The sequence below is a fragment of the Lygodium microphyllum genome, chromosome 27 (genome assembly GCF_053477565.2).
Source record: "Lygodium microphyllum isolate KBCC chromosome 27, Lygodium_microphyllum_v1.1.10, whole genome shotgun sequence".
NCBI classification, from domain to species: domain Eukaryota; kingdom Viridiplantae; phylum Streptophyta; class Polypodiopsida; order Schizaeales; family Lygodiaceae; genus Lygodium; species Lygodium microphyllum.
The window spans coordinates 91,039,116-91,052,634 of NC_141161.1; positions in this window are offsets into that span (position 1 = coordinate 91,039,116).

Consider the following 13,519-nt stretch of genomic DNA (forward strand, 5'->3'; position numbering starts at 1 on the left):
AATACATCCATGTTTCTATCTTGCTGTCAGAGGTGATTTTAGAAGTTAATTCTAGTTGAGGCAGGAGGTATTCTCCCATGGTCAAAGACTTTGCTTCCCTTGGTAGTTGGCTTGGGATTGTGCCTTTGTTTTCTTGGGAAAGATCTATTTAACAACCTCTTTGTCCCCTGATTTACCATCTGTTACCTCATTAGAGGAGTCAATTATGACTTTGATGGATGTGGATCCATTGCCTTTTTGTGATCCATACAATTTCAACACCACTTTATTGGGTCCTCTGCCTAGGGTTAGGGTTCCTTTGAACCAATCCGTCCTTGCTATCGCTTCAAAAAGCCAAGGTCTTTCAACCAGCAGATGGTATGAGGTCCTATAAGAATTTGGTTTGACCACCAAATATGTTAGTCAATAATCTCTCCCTGCAAGGGTTGTTTTGACGTATGGGAGGATGCCTAATGGTTTAATTCTACTTTGGTCTGCCAATCTGATAAGCCACTATGCAGGTTGAATTCCTTGCAATCCTAAGTCCTTCATTATCACATCCGTCATTATGTTTACTGATGAGCCTCCATCAATCAATGCATCTGAAATAAAGCATCCTTCTATCCATACACTAATCTTTGGGGTTCCAGGATCTAGGAAGGCGTTAGCCACACCTACTTCCTTCGTAGGTTTTGTGGCTCTGTTGGACTTTATTGTTGTTGGGGGAGCAATCCTTAGTCCGTGTCTTCTTGTCAAGATGCATTTGAATTTCTTTCAGCAACTGGGAGACAACATCAACAACTACCGGAATGTTAAGTTTGGCTTAAAAGTGTCTAAGTCTTTTACCAAGTCATATTCTTTGATAGGATCCACAGGCTTCTCCAATCTACTGGGGAATGGGGCTACACCCATTTTCACCTTTCCTTTTTTTTCTAGCAATAGCAGCATCAGCACTTCTTCTGTTTCTGGAAGTGATTCTGCATCGTCTATCTCCTGGACCTCTGGTCCGATTTGTGGGATTGTCTCTGTGACTCTCAGTGGCAGTGGAGTGCTCTGTACTGCACTGTTCTATCCTGTACTGCTCTGTCCCTCTATTGGCAGGTTGAACTTCATAAACTTAGCAGGAGAAGTATTTTCATTCTAAACAACTGGTTCCTTCTTCTTGGCACGCGTAATAGTGGCAACTTCCAATTCTACCAAATTGGAGGCAGGCTCTTGTGCCTTTTGTTGGCTATCAGTGGCATTGGCCTTGACAGGACTGGACTTGGACAGTCCTTTGTAGTGTGGCCTTCTCCTTTGGATCAGTTGCATAAGGGCCTCTAATCCATAGATCGTCTAGGGTTTCGACCGTTCGGGGAGATATGACCCTTTTCTCCACACCTATAACATTCCACTTCTGATCTTTGACCACCACCATACTATCATCCTCTATAACTTTGAGATGGAAACCTCCTTGGACTGAAATTAGGACCAAACTCCCTAGGCTTTGGTCCAATGTTTTGTGTTGTCATTTTGGATTCTAGCAAGTTGAATATTGCATTTTCATCTTTCGGTCTTCGTTCATGTATCTCTTTCAGAGAGAGAGCAAATATCCTCTCCATGGTTCTTCCGCAAATAGTAGGAATAGAAGGCTCGAGTCTTCAGGTACATCCAGTGGCTAAATGTCCCGCTTGATGACACTTTCCGCACCATGTATTAGAGTGCATCACATCTCTCCCCGCACCCGCAGGGGTGGATATATTGGCAGTATTCACCTTCAGCATCTGTAGTTGCTCTGTAATCATATCCATAAGCTCTTTCTTGATACTTGCAATTGAGTTTGGATAAGTATTCCTTCATATTTTCACCTCCTAAAGTACTTGTACTAGGGTTTTGGGAAGCTTCTGTAGTTACTGCATACACTGGTTGGGTCAATCTAAAGGGTCCTCTATTTTGGTTTTGATTCAGAGCTCCTGTTGAGACTTGGGGTTGTTGATTCTAGTTGGTAGGGTTCCACTGTTGTTGAATCACCATTGGATGAACTATTTGAGGCCACTGTTGTTGTGGTTGAATCATCATTTGAGACACTGTCGCCTTTGGCAACCACAGTGGATTAGGTGCATTATACTACGGCACTATTTGCATCTGGGGATAGGGGTGGGAAATTGTCCCTGGGATTGCATTTGGGGTGTATATCATTCCTGGCATGGGAGGAGGTAAGATTCCTCTTCCTTGAGTCATTGACAGCCTTGCTTCAACTTTGTCATACAATCTTGCACCTTCCACTACAGCTTGTAGATCGACTGGTCTTCTCAATTCCACGAACTTGCGAACTTCTAGTTGTAGGCCTCTAAGGAACACTCCTTTCTGAATGCCTTCGTCCAAATGATGGTTAGTCCATTTCTTTAGGATGGAATCCATTCACGAGACATAAGCTTCTACTCTTTCTCCAAAGGACTAACTTAGGTTCATGAACTCTTCTTGCATCCGCTCTTCAAAACCTTCATGCCTGAATTTAGTGAGGAAGGCCAACTTCAAGTCATCCCATATGCCAAAAGTTCCTGCTGCTTGTCTCTCATACCACTGAAACACCGCACATAAATTTTGCTACATGAAGATTAGGGTCTTCACTGTACTCTCCCTTAAAAACTAGCAATGGGACTACATTTACTGGCCTGTCATCAATATTTCTAGGACAATTTGACTAGGAAGGGGACCTGAGTAGCCATGGGGACTTCTGTAAAGAGTGCTTTTGGGGCGTCAAAGGAAGCTTCTACCTCGAACTCGTTCTCAGCTTTGATTTTTGCCTTCTCTCTTCTCACATACCTTTGGACTCGTTCTAATGCTTGCCTCTTGGTTGGGTCATTCATCAGGGGCTTAGCTCCAACCAATTGTTCAGTACTCAACAGAATAGAATTAGAGAGGGCTTCAATCTCTGGGGGATTCTCTGGCCAACATCTCCTCTACTTCCTTCTTTTTAATATCTTTGAATTCGACTTTCAAACCATATGTTCTAAAAGTATCAAAACTCATTCTTCTTAGGATCCTTGTTGTGCCATTATAATAATGCCAGCTTATGAGGGTTTCAACAGTATATGTTGTGAGAAACACTTTGTCTACCAACTTGCAATAGGTTGCTAATTGGACAAACAGAAGGTTGTTAGTGCACCAAGCATCTCACGTATCCTGCTGTTGAGCATCCATGAACAAATTCCAACTCTTTTCCTTCTTGTTTTCATGAACCTCCACTAACCATGACTCCTGAAGCTTCTTCACGATCTCCCACTTGATGATGTGTGGAAACTTCTCAATGAATACCAAATCTTCCATGGATAATCATTCTCTCTGCTTCTGATCTTCAGTTTGTTCCCAAACAAATTTTCACCAAGCTTTTGTTTCATACACCAACTAGAAAGAAGTTTGTTCTGTAGACGCCTTATGGAAGGTTCTATACACCCAGAGGGCCTCTATAAGTCGATCATGCCAATCACAACGATGTGCGCTATCATTCTTGTCAAAATCAAGTAGAGGATGCGATTGGTAACTTCGACTTGGCCATTGGATCTGGGGTAATAGGGTGTAGACTTACAATGACAAATCTTGTACAGTTCTGTCAACTCTTCCATAATCTTGTTAAGGAAGTGGGTACCTTGGTCATTGATGAGATCTAGGGGATTGACAAAATGGGTGATGATGTTCTTGTATAGGAAAAAGGCCACGCTATTACCATCGTCCTGCTTCAGAGCTTTATCTTCACATAGCTTTGTTACGTAGTCTGTATAGACCACATTGTATCTATTTTGTTTCCTTCTTATTGGCGAATCTATGGGGCCCACGAAAGTGAGTCTCCACTTCTCGAAGGACTTTAGGGAAAGAATGGGTTGTAGGGACATGACACTAGATTTGGTAGGCTTTCCCATTTGCTAACAAGCATCACACTGTTTGTAGTAATCATAGGCATTCTTGTGGAGGGTTGGCTGCTAATATCCTATAAGTAAGGCCTTTCTGGCTCTTGCTTCTCCTACGAAGTGTCTACCATAGGGCTCGTCATGGCAAACTTTAAGAATAATTCCAATCTCTTCTCCTGCCACACATCTTTGCAAGACTTCCTCGCCTTTCTTGTAAAGAGCACCTCCTAATAGGGTGTAGGGGGCTGACTCCAACAAAAGCTTCTTCTTCTCATGGCTTGAGATACCCAGGGGCGACTATTGGGTTGCCAGGAGGTTGGATATGTTTTTGTTGTATGGGGTAACTGTTTCAACCAGAAACAAGGAAGCATCCAAAAGGTCTGCATCATCTTGCTCTTCTTCATCATTATTTTGACAATCTTAATTGTAATGGTTCATGGGAAAAATTCATTAACACTTGTAGAATGTTATTTGAAAAGTAATTGCAGAGTATGAAAATGAATCTATGGATTTGCATGTGGCATGTGCTTGCAAGATGGAATAAGCCAACACTAGTCCTACAATATTCACTTTGCATGAACTCATTGAACAACGTTGTAGTTAGGAAAGGGTTGCATGTTGCACATTTGTCGTGTGTAAAATTCATTCATCAAGAGTTGCATTTAGGGGAAGGTTGCATGGTTTATTAAAGCATGAAATTCTAAAGCTTAGAAAAAGGGTTGTAGGCATGATTCTTTGATGTAAGTCCTAGTAGGTTCTATGAAAGCTATTTTGCAAATTATCATGCGTTTGGACTTTTAGCAAGAAAAGGATAGGATTATCGCAAATCTAGTGGTAGGTAGAAGTAATGAATCGCATGTGTAATTGTGACATTTTGCAACTATTTTTCTCCTTTAGATCAAGTTCATCATATCTAGGAAAGGTTCGTCCTTGTCACAAGACAAGTAGATCTAATTATCTAAGTTATCTAACCCACAAGGGATTCGTATAGGCATGGTTTAGTCGATACGATAAAGTGCTAACTAGGGTTTAGCACGTTAAGGATTCGGCCTAGTTTTGCACTTGTTACCAAGTAGAAACCCTCAAACCCAAAGGTCCTACCCACATTCACGGAATGTTGGGTCAATTGGATGCTCATGCAAATAACGATCTAGAGTCTTTACCCTGGCCTAATGCTAAAACTCGGATTGAGTTGGAATCCCTAGGACCATTGACGGCCTAGTGCAATTAGGATTGGGTTGGGTAAGAAGACACCCTAGACTCTGCTTCTTGTCTAAATATAATTCCTTGACCAAGAATTGCCGTTCAATGGGTGAAATGATCCCATGGAATAGATGCGACACTTGTGCAACAAGTTGCAACATCGCATGGCCTTGTGGTTTGATTACAATAGAGTTTTGTCATTCCTTGGAATGAGGTTGGCAGGTTCTTGTGCAAGTTTAACTTGCAAGAGGATGAGTCATCATCTTGTTATATCACCTTTCTTGGGGAAAATTGCTAAGTTAACGGAAGTTAGGTATTTAGGTATTTTCTTGGAATCAAAGGATTAATCAAGTTAGAGCGACATAGTCACCAATATTTACTGTCAATTTATGAAATCTAAGGTATTGGTTAAGTTGGGTTAACAGGGTATGGCCCTAACCCAAGGACAAAAGGGTGAACAAACAAACCCTTGGGGGATGTTGCCAAGTCGCAATTGATCCCAGATCGAATGGTGGATACATTCGAAGAGAAGGATTTACTCCTTAGTAGTTGGCCAAATAAACGACCACTGGATTGATTGTGCTTATAACAGTTTAGGAGCACTGTTTGCATTGTTTGCTCAAAGAACTAAAAGATGGAAAGTTAATTAATGCTTGAGGTTCAAGGCCTGAAGGGAGAGGCAGCATTAGTTACCCCTAACTATCTGCTTGACCCTAACCAAGGGGTTTGTTAGCTGCACCGGGAATGTGGACCGAACCCACTGCGTGAGGTCTCTCCGTTGAGCTCTACTTGGAGCAGGAGGACGCTTGGGTGCCAAGGGGGCTCTGGCCGTATATCCCTTGCCTTCCGGGCCCTGCACAAAACAGGCCAACGTGACTCCGGATTGGATCTCGAGGCCCGCATACTAGTCTACGGGCGGAATCTTGGATTAGTAATCCCTGTGGATTGCTGGATAGCCTTCGGGCGGATTATGGATTGCCTTCGGGCGGATTATGGATTAGCCTGCGGGCTGGACTTTATGGATGTATTCCAAAGAAAATAAGCTAACCTGTTGAAAAGGAACTTGTTTGGCATTGTTTTTCTATGTCAAGTGCTAAGATTACGTGAAGGAACCAGTGTCTAAGTAGCTAATTAAGGAAGCTGCTTGATGCATGTCTAACTAAATGTCGTAGGTAATTAGACAACTAAAGCAACCTTGAGGAAAGTGCGGTGGATGTGGCCGTGGGTCCATTCTATGGATGGGTGGTCCCTGTTGGATAGGAACTTTTCTCAATCGAAATGGACAACAAGGATCTCTTCTCAAAGGAAATGAACCGCAAGGGCGCTGACCTAGATTCTAGGTTACTAGAATCCCGATTTATGTTGTTTTAGGGGAACGGAATGGGACTACGCCTTATGGGCAGAGAGGTTGAGCCTTGCATCCCTCTCGTTTCCCATTCTCCTTGAACCATGTGCGGCATGAATCCGCTTCATCCATGGCATTTTTGCATAAAGTAGTTTGCCCGGGGTTCAATGCTAGGTACCGTTTAGGAAAGTGACTATTAGGAAAAACCTGATTCAGGTCGCTCCTAAGTGGGAATGGCCGGAATACTTTTGCTACGTAGCAGAAGCGGAAAGTCCTAGATCGCAAACCCCATAACATTCCATGGGAGTACTGGGCGGAGCTTTCTAGATTCTCTTCTCGATGGACTGCTAAGACGTGTCCAGAAAGGGAACAAGTGAACACGTTACAGTTGGTATCAGAGTGAATGAACGAAGGATTTGTCTTTATAAGAAAACTTAATAAGAAGAAGTAAAGCAAATGTTGCTGTTAAGAACATTTCCTTACTTTCGAAGCTGTCTTACAGAGTCATGAAGCATGGAACAGGTTCATGGTGTTCTAGTTCATGTTTATGACCGCGATGCATGCCTCAAATTATTGACAAAGGATCATTATAATGAACATCCTAGACTATATTTACAATCCATCGCTTCTGTACGTGGAACGGAGATGGACGGGTGACTAAGAATCTATTACATAGTTGCCCACCGGTTTGCGTACCTTCAAACCAATCTAAAGAGAATCAAGTGGTTGGAGGACCTGAAGATCGTGAAGCTGTTCATTTTTGTTGAGGCTCACGTAAACACAACTTTACATGTCGAAGGTCGAAAGGTCGAACTAAACACATATATGTACAAGGAAGTGACCCACATAATCCCTGCTGACAGGATCAAGGTGTTGGGACGCTACGAGAAGAATGGGTACCAAAGGAAAGGATACCCTAATCTTCTGATGACTTATCGATTCCTGAAGATCCATGACCCAAATCCATACTATTACCCAGTTCCTGTAGCGAAATGTAACACAACCTTATTCTCCCTAAACTAATGTATCAGTTTGCTCTACCATCCCAAGAAATATTGTACTCCGAAAGGGCTATGCCTATATGAATGAAATAAGACTTCTTTTTATCAATGATTGTCTTGTCTATGAGTATTGATAAAAAGTTAAGTGGTTAGGTTTCTTGACTGAAAGCTGGATTGGGTATGAAATATAATGGTAAGATTAGCGAGTTGTTAACGTTAAGAATCCTTTACCTAGGCACAACCCTAGGGACAAGTTCCTAGTCTAACTCCTACATCAAGTACGACCGTGATTCAGGAGAAGATTCTTCTTCTCAAGCAGATCAAGCCGCCAGAATTTGACGGAAAAGGAAGGACTGTCCAAGCTGATGCTGAGATTTGGATAGAGTCCATGGAAGATTTTTGAAGCGGCCGGTATTGCACCCAACCAGGCAATGCTCACCAAGCTCAAGCTCACTGGCAAAGCCAGGCTTTGGTGGAAGCAATGATGCAAGACCAAGGGATCTCAGAAGGATTCGCTACCTCGAAAAAGCTGGAAAAAGCTATGCAAGGAAGATACTTACCACCTGCATACCGCACACAGAAAATGAATGAGTTCCACGAGCTGAAACAGCTGGGTCTGACTCTTGACACATACTACTCAAAGTTCGTCTCTCTTCTAAAGTATGCACCACAAATGGATATGACACAACATGTGTCGAAATTTTGTGCCGGATTAAACCCACCTGTGAATACCTGCCTCGAATCAATGCGCCCAACAGATCTTCAAGATGCACTCATTCGAGCTACGTCCATAATTCAAGAAGTGCAGGCCAGGCTAAGAAGTAACAAGACTTGGTCCTATAATGATCAAAACAAAGGAGCATATAGGTCCCAAGAAAAGAGAGTTCAAGGTCAAAACTAGGGACAAAGGAAGAAAGCAAGGACCAACAATGTCAATAACTTTGTCCTTACCCAAGGTAACGGCCGCAACCTCCGTTGCTTCCACTGCAACGAGCTTGGTCATTTCAAAAGGCAATGTCCCAAACTTGGCAGAGGACAACATCAAAGACCTTTCCAAGGAACCGACCGTGGCCAAGGAGCCGCCACATGAGGCAGAGGAAGAACCACCTGTGTTGCCAACAGGGACAGAACTTCCGCCTCAAAGGGAAGTTGATCATGAGATCAAGCTAGTGCCGGGATCTGCGCCAATTGCAAAGAGGCCTTATAGAGTATCCATCCCAGAAGCAATTGAGTCGAAGGAGCAACTCAACCAACTGTTAGATTAGGGCTACATCCATCCTAGCAGTTCACCATGGGGAGCTCCAGTGTTGTTCCAGAAGAAGAAGGATGGAATGCTTCAGCTATGTATTGATTACAGAGGGTTGAATCAATCAACCATTAAGAACCAGTACCTATTCCTAGAATAGATAAACTTCTTGACTGTCTTCAAGGTGCGAAGATCTTGTCCAAGATTGATCTCAGGTCTGGATACTATCAGATAAGGATCAAGGAAGAAGATATCCCAAAGACGGCCTTCAACACAAGATATGGACACTTTGAGTTCGTAGTCATGTCATTCAGGCTTACGAATGCACCTGCCACCTTCAACAAGTTAATGCAGGATATCTTTAGGCCATATCTTGACGACTTTGTATTGGTATTCTTTGATGATACCTTAGTCTATTCCAAACAGGAAGAAGATCATGAACCCCAACTTCGGATTATCCTTGAGACAATGAGGGCATACAAACTTTATGCCAAGATGAAGAAGTGTGCATTCTTCAAATGTCGGATTGAATATCTGGGATTCATTGTGTCAGCGAAAGGAATCTCAGTGGATGCGGCCAAAGTCAGAGATGTTCTAGAATGGTCAATACCAACAACTGTCAAAGAAATACAGAGTTTTCTTGGATTGACAGGATGGTATAGGGACTTTATAAAAAACTATCCTTTGATTGCAACATGTTTGACCGATCTACTGAAGAAGCAAACATCAATTGCATGGTCAACTACCGAACAATCTAGCTTTGATAGATTAAAACAAAGTTTGGTATCACCACCTATCCTGAAACTTCCGGACCTCAGTAAGAAGTTCGAAGTAGTAATAACTGATGCTAGCACGCTCGCCTTAGGATGTGTGCTTCTACAAGAAGGTCATCCTGTAGCATACTCTTCAAGGAAACTGAAGAGCCATGATAAGAATTATGCTACCCATGACCTAGAGCTGTTGGCTGTCATCCATGCTCTCAAGATTTGGAGACACTACTTGTTGGAGAACAAGTTTACCCTAGTGACGGATCATAAAAGTCTCAAGTGGATCTTTACCCAGAATGAACTCAACATGAGGCAACACAGTGGATTGAAGTGCTGAAGAAGGATGATTTTGAAATCAAATACTGGCCTAGAAAGGAGAATGTAGTTGCTGATGCACTCAAACGCAAGGCATTCCTTAATTCTCTAATCTTGCAAAATCCCTCATCTCTTGCCACAAAGGTATCCATGCCAAACAACCCAATACTTGAGCTAGCTAAAGAAGAAGCATGCCATGATCCAACCTATCAGAAGATGCTAAGGGAGATCCCTATCAAAGATCAGGACCAAAAGCTACAGGCTAAGTATCAAGAATTCTCTATCGATAGTGGACTTGTCTACTATAGAACAAGATTATGTATACCGGCAAGCTAGTCACTCAAGTAGAAGATACTTTGGGAAGCTCATGATTTCCCTTTCTCAGGACATCCTAGCTATGCCAAGACGCTCAATGCAGTCAGAAAGAGCTACTATTGGGAGAGGCTTAAAGGTGAGCAAGGAAAGTTGCAAGCACTTGACATTCCCCAAATGAAATGGGAATTCATCAGTATGGACTTTGTTGTTGGCCTACCCCAAGTTCAGGGAGGATACAACTCCATCATGGTCGTGGTGGATATGCTCACTAAGGTTGCACACCTTATTCCTGTTAAGACAAACTATAAAGCCTTAGACATTGCAAGGTTGTTCATCAAGGAGATATTCAAGCTACATGGGTTGCCCGAGAAGAATCATTAGTGATCGTGATTCTCTCTTCACATCACACTTCTAGAGAGCTATCTTTAAAGCCATTGGGACTCAACTCTATTTTAGTACATCTTACCATCCCCAAACCGATGGTCAAACGGAGCGAGTCAACCAAGTCATCGAGGATATGCTAAGGGCACACTGCTACCGTGAACCAAAAAGGTGGATTCAATACTTGCCACTGGTTGAATTTGCCTACAATGCCTCTTACCAACAAAGTATTCAAATGACCCCATTTCAAGCATTGTATGGGCATGACTATCGAAGTCCTTTAAACTTCTCGCATCCAACCTTGAGGGTTGAAGCTTCAAGGCAAATGCTGGAAGATGTGGATAACCAAATGAAGTCAATAAGACAGGACATCCAAGCCGCCAAGGATAGACAGAAGGCATACACGGATTTGAAACGTCAAGATAGAACCTTCGAGGAAGGAGACATGGTCTTCATTCGCGTATGCCCAAAGAAGATTTCCCTATCCTTAGGAGATTGCAAGAAGCTAAGTCCAAGGTATTGTGGACTATACAAGATCCTCAAGTGCCTAGGACCCAATGCTTATAGACTGCAACTCCCTGAGAACCTAAAGGTTCATAATGTATTTCATATCAGCCTACTGAAGAAGTATGTACCTAATCCTAGCCATGTACTTGATGACCAACAAGTTCTAATGCCTAGCCAAGGAGTCCTTGAGCTACGGCGTGACAGGATCTTAGATGTTAGGGAGAGACAATTGAGATCCAAAACCTTGAGAGAATGCCTCATCTAGTGGAAAGATTATCCTAAGGAGGATGCCACTTGGATGGATGAAAGCACTCTCAACCAACAATACCCCCAGCTCTTCTCGAGATAAGGACATCTCAATTCCTCCAAGGGGGAGAGAATGCAATATTCCCGCTCGAAAATATTACCAAACTTGACTCCCTGCACACCGTGTAAAACCTGTGCAAGTTTATCTCCCGCATTGTATACTGGCAGTTTAATCCATACCCTGCACGCACAAAAACGAGGCCTCTGCATTGTGAAATCAAGCCCAAGGGTTCAAGACTACATAACCGTGGGGAAACACCCTCTTGGGAGAGGGCTAAATGGATAATGATCAAATTAAATGCAATTTTTTTTACTAATTCCCCCAGTCGATGTGTGGCTGGAGGGAAGGGAATGGGAGAAGGAGATGATGTGTAGTAGTTAATGTATGGGGGGAGAGCCATGCATGGCCACGTGGGGGCTTCCCTTCCCCCCCCCCCCCTTAAGCCTATATAAGAACCCCCCTTAGTGGGGCATAAGGAAGGAGCAGAGGAATGGTGCCGTGTTGCAAGATCGACGAGAGAAGAAGAAGTCGCTGCCGGCGCCTGGTGTATGCCGCCACCATGATCGCCACCAGGCCGCCGCCCATCTCGGCCATCATCATCAAGTCCCTCCCCCCCCCTTTCTTCGATGATTTCTACTTGCCAATCATTGGCCTTCCACAACATCAATGCTGGTCCTCAGAAGCTTATTAGAAGCTTCTCTAAGAAGCTTCTAAAGGATAAGGCTTTGGGCCTTGTTCCTACGCACCCTCCTTGGGTTTAAAACCGAGCTCATAAAGCTCCTTCCCACAAGCCTATTCGTAAAAGCCCAAATCCCACAAGCCTTCCTGTAAATGCTCCCTTCCCACAAGCCTCCCCATAAGCCCAAAGTCCACAAGCCCTTGGTTTTTTTTAAAGATCTGAAATTCGGTAAGGGAATCTCCTGTGTATGAGGGAGAAGGAAATTCTTGAGGCTATTCAGAGAACGTGTGGAAGCGAGGGTAATCCGTAGAGTTCAAATGATGGCTCCCAAGAAGTCGCAAGGGGCGCCTATGGGAGGTTCCTCCCCGAGCTTACATGTGGACATCTCCCCAAGCCCACAATTCCAGGTTTTTTCGAGTTTATTCTCACATGAAGAAATGTTTTAGGCACGCTTAATTCCATAAGGGAGAATGTATTTTACGCTTATCGTTAATGGAGGTGGCAGCGATAAAAATACATTTGATAAATTATCTCTATGGGAAAAATTCATTAACACTTGTAGAATGTTATTTGAAAAGTAATTGTAGAGTATGAAAATGAATCTATGGATTTGCATATGGCATGTGCTTGCAAGATGGAATAAGCCAACACTAGTCCTACAATATTCACTTTGCATGAACTCATTGAACAACGTTGTAGTTAGGAAAGGGTTGCATGTTGCATATTCGTCGTGCGTAAAATTCATTCATCAAGAGTTGCATTTAGGAGAAGGTTGCATGGTTTATTAAAGCATGAAATTCTAAAGCTTAGAAAAAGGGTTGTAGGCATGATTCTTTGATGTAAGTCCTAGTAGGTTCTATGAAAGCTATTTTGCAAATTATCATGCATTATGACTTTTAGCAAGAAAAGGATAGGATTATCGTGAATTTAGTGGTACATAGAAGCAATGAATCGCATGTGTACATGTATTGTGACATTTTGCAACTATTTTTCTCCTTTAGATCAAGTTTCTCATCTCTAGGAAAGGTTCGTCCTTGGTGCGCAGATCGGTCGCTGTATACTCACGTAGTGAATCCCGGAAGGTCCCCAAGAACAATGAACTCTACTTTTTGCACAAGTTACAAGGTAAAAAGCATGAACGACAAGAGAAAGAAACCAATTGGGTTCAATCTCCCCCCATGCCTTGTGTGAGCGCTTCACAAAGCATGTATTTTATGTATATTCCATCTTCATGCTCAATAATAGCCCAATTTACAAAAATATATCAAGCTTTTAGCTTTTGAGTTTGCTTTTACAAAAATAGAAATAAAGCTAATGGACGGTGCCCAAAGAGTCTAGCACGCCCAATACAATGTCCAAATAGAAATAACATATCCGTGCGCATGGGCGTATACAAAATAATAATAAATAATCGATGCCTCAATAGACATGACAAAATATAGGCGTGGCGCCTATCAAAATATAATCCATAGATCGAATACTCGCTAGACTCCAATGCTTTCCTCCGCCACTGCTGCTATCTCTACACATCAACTGAAGCATTCACAATCGTTAGTAAAATAATACAATTAAATTGACAAAAGTGAA